Below are 4137 nucleotides of genomic sequence, written 5' to 3' on the forward strand. Positions count from 1 at the left end.
CTTATTGGGCACTAGAGGAATTGCTTCCATGTAAAAGAGAAGGGAGAGAAATAAAGAAGTGTTGGGAATTGTTCTTCTGTGAGCTTGTACACAAGTAAGCCAGAATCTTTTCCTTTTCTACATACATAGACTCACCCACATGTGTATGAATATAGGCTGTGTGTGTGTGTGTGTGATTTCCCCGCTTAGCCCTTTGGTTTAGTTTTGCTTATGTCTGGATGATATACTTCTGTATTTTAGTCTATTAAGTATGAAATAAAATATTCACATGATGTGCATCTCTCTTGAGGGAGCTGTGAGTACATTTTACTCCTGTACTTACAGACCTGTTGCACATCCTCAAAAGACAGGTACTTCACAAGAACAAAGAATAATTAATTTTAGCCCATTTTAAAAGACTCGTTTGACTCTAAATACCACAGGTATTTTGAGCTGGGAAGTTATCTTCAAAGAAGTAAGAGAGAGGAATACAGAACATCCTCTTGAATTCCCATTGCTGGCATGCACTGTATCTAATCCTCACATCCCAACAAGTTGGCATTTCTCTACACCCATGTCTAAATTTTGTGACATCTGCACGGGCTAAACAGATTTATGCCTTAAAAATTATTTTATTTAAAGTCATGCCTAAATTTAAAAGCATTGAAATTCGTTATTTAATACTCTTCCCTCTGATGAAAACCTCTTTTAGTAGATTTTATACGTTTCTTTAAAATATTATCTAATATAAAACAAGATGAAAGTGACTGGATATCTTCTGGATGAATAGGATGGATTATTTTCTTTCAGCTCATATCTAAAATTTTCAATAGCTTCTTAATTTCTCAACTATATGTTGCATTTTTAAAATTACTTCAACTCTGTCTTTATTCTAAGCATCTAATATAAACAATGACCCTACTATTCTCAAAGCTTATAATGATGTTTATGGGGATGGAATAATTTTTATTGGCTTTCTTCCTCAGAATTCTCAATGTAGAAGTTTTTTCCTTTTAGCTTTATCAGAGCACAGAGGCCTCTTTGCTCATAATATGCATCTTTTTAGTGAACGGGATATGTCACTCCTTCACATGTCAATCATGTCACAAAAATTACTTTGAGTCACTAGAATAGTTGCCTAATTGAGGAGAGGAAAATCAACTATCACACTGAAAGAAAATAGAAAGTGTTAAGGTCACGATGGCACATTTTACTTATAAGACAAATCGTCTATCAGTGGTAGAAAGTTAACAAATTACTAAGAAAACTTTAATGACAAATTCTTGCTATTTTCCTCATATCAAGGTACAGTTTAAGGTACAGACAATTAAAACCACATTTAAGACAAATTGCTGGTTTCCCATTCTTAGAAGATGATGGCCAACTTTCTTGAGCAACTGTTATGGACTGAGTATTTGTGTTCCCCCCCAAAATTCTATGTTGAATTCTAATCACCAATGTGATGGTATTTGATTCAAAATATAATATAGTTCTCATTTTAGAGTAAACTTTCATTCATTTTCCATAGACCCTTTTATCATTTTTATAATGTCTCAAGTTTAAGAACCCCCTTGATATATACCTAATTCTTTTTGCCCAAGGCAGGGAAAAAGCAAACAAAAACGACTTATTTTGTATTCATTAGAATTCCTAAGTTTCATTACTTTATTTGCTACAGAGAACCAAATTCTATTGGGAGGTAAAATTTCCTACTTCAATAATTATTTTTTATCTTAGCATAAATGGAATTATAAGTGTCTATAATGAAGAAAGAATAGAGAATAGATGTGAAGAGTACAAGCAAAGGGAATGGTCTCTTTATGTGGGAAGGGCAGTGCCCCAAAGGAAAATGAAGGTAAAAAGGAAGATTGAAGGTACTTTATAATAATACCATAGGCCAGCCCTACTACTATCTTTTTTTTTTTTTTTTTTTTTTTTTTTTTTTTTTTTGCGGTACGCGGGCCTCTCAGTGCTGTGGCCTCTCCCGTTGCGGAGCACAGGCTCTGGACCCGCAGGCTCAGCGGCTATGGCTCACGGGCCCAGCCGTTCCACGGCATGTGGGATCCTCCCGGACCGGGGCACGAACTCGTGTCCCCCCTGCATCAGCAAGCGGACTCTCAACCACTGCGCCACCAGGGAAGCCCCCTACTACTATCTCTATTCATGCAGAAGGACAATATTTTTGGAATAGTATCTGCTGTATATTGTGTTTCTTAACAATTATCATTTTCCCAAGCTCTCTACCCTTTGAAGTTTGTGCATCTATTTCATTGGAGGCAGGGTGGATAGAGCCTAGAAAAAAGGTGAAAGTAGGGCTTCCCTGGTGGCGCAGTGGTTGAGAGTCCGGCTGCCGATGCAAGGGACACGGGTTCATGCCGCGGAGCGGCTGGGCCCGTGAGCCATGGCCGCTGAGCCTGCGCGTCCGGAGCCTGTGCTCCGCAATGGGAGAGGCCACAACAGTGAGAGGCCCGCGTACCGCAAAAGAAAAAAAAGAAAAAGTGAAAGTGAACTTCGATCATTTAAAAAGAGCTTTGCATGTACCCAAACTAAGGATTGTTTTCATGTGCAAGAGCCAAGTCCTTTTGAAGAGAAGAGGTTTTCAGATTTCTGAACTCTATGGAGGTTGACTATAGAGCAAATTATGATGGGAGAGTAGGAAGTCAAGCCATGACGTAGGGAAGTGACCGTGATGATCAAGTGAGTTAGATATGAAGGTGCAGCATGTTTAGGAAGAAAAGGGCCCTGGAACAGTGTTTCTAGCTAATTGAGGCTCAAAGGTGGCATGGGCAAAATCTAGATGACACAGTGTCTGCCAGGTAGTCATCAGAAGAGTCTATTATCTCTATATTCAACATATGCAGTATCTGAACCCTTTCTACCACCTTCAATTTTACCTACCTGGTCTAAGCTTCCCTGGGTTATTGTAATTTTTCCTGACTATTACCTCCTGCTACTCCTCCCATCCCCCCAAAATACACTCCATGCAGAACATCACCCACAGGGCTTCTGTTAAAAGTTAAGTCATATCAGGTCACTCCTCTGCTCAAAACTCTCCAACGATACCCCGTTTATCTCAGAGTGAAAGCTGAAGTCCTGTGTTTACTAACATATTTCCTCTGACTTGAACAATGCCTGGAACTTAGTAGGAAGTCACTAGATACTTGTCGGGTGAGTTAAAAGTTAATAAATAAATTCCTATCTCATTGGAAGTAAACACTAAGGTCCTTCTGGTTGACTACGAAGCTTTAAAGTTCTGCTCCCCACATCCCCACTTTGTACCTCTCTCTTTTTCCTTCCTTCTGGCTGGATAGAGTATCCCCCAAACCTAGCAGGCACACTTGCCTTAGGACTGGAAGTCTGACCATTCCTTTTGCCTGAAATGCTCTACCACAAGTTAGAACATCTGTGTGGCTCCCTCACTATCTGTCTTTGTTAAACCTTTGTGAATCTTTCCCTGACCATCTTATTTAAAATTATAACACCCACACATCTCTCTTTTCTGCTTTATTTTCTATACAATATTTGTCATTATGTAATATGCCATATACTTTACCTTTTAATAAATTACCCCCACCTTCCAAATATAAGTGTCAGGATAGTGTGTATTTTCATCTCATTTATTCGTTCCTGTTCTCCCAATGCCTAGCACACTGGTATCTGGCATAGAGTAAGCACTGAAAATGCATGTACCAATTTAACGAGTGAATAAATTAATAATATGAAGAAGGCAAGGTTTGGGTTACCAAAGAGCAGAGGATGGAAAATAATAAAGTAGGAACTCTGCAAGATAAAATAGAAATAAAAATACTCAGATATTACTCTGAATATTGCTACTAATGGGCTATATTACCTTAAAATACTCTTTGTACTCCACTTTACCAATGTCAGTGTCTCATCTACAAAGGAAAGTTGAGTAAGATGTTCTACATGATCTTTTGCAGCTCTGATATTTTAAAAATTTTCATGATAGATTCTATAATCCATTTTTGTCCATTTTCAGAAAATAGGTACTTATAATTATTTAAGTCTCTATGTATCCATAGTAATCTGGCTTTTGTCAGGATTACATCAATGTAGCAATTTTGAAGTTTTTTTCCCCAAATAGAAACAATTACAAAAAAGATTTATAATTTTTGCTGTTAATCTTTCCAAAGCAAT

This window comes from Tursiops truncatus, chromosome 4 (genome assembly GCF_011762595.2).
Source record: "Tursiops truncatus isolate mTurTru1 chromosome 4, mTurTru1.mat.Y, whole genome shotgun sequence".
In the NCBI taxonomy this organism is placed as follows: domain Eukaryota; kingdom Metazoa; phylum Chordata; class Mammalia; order Artiodactyla; family Delphinidae; genus Tursiops; species Tursiops truncatus.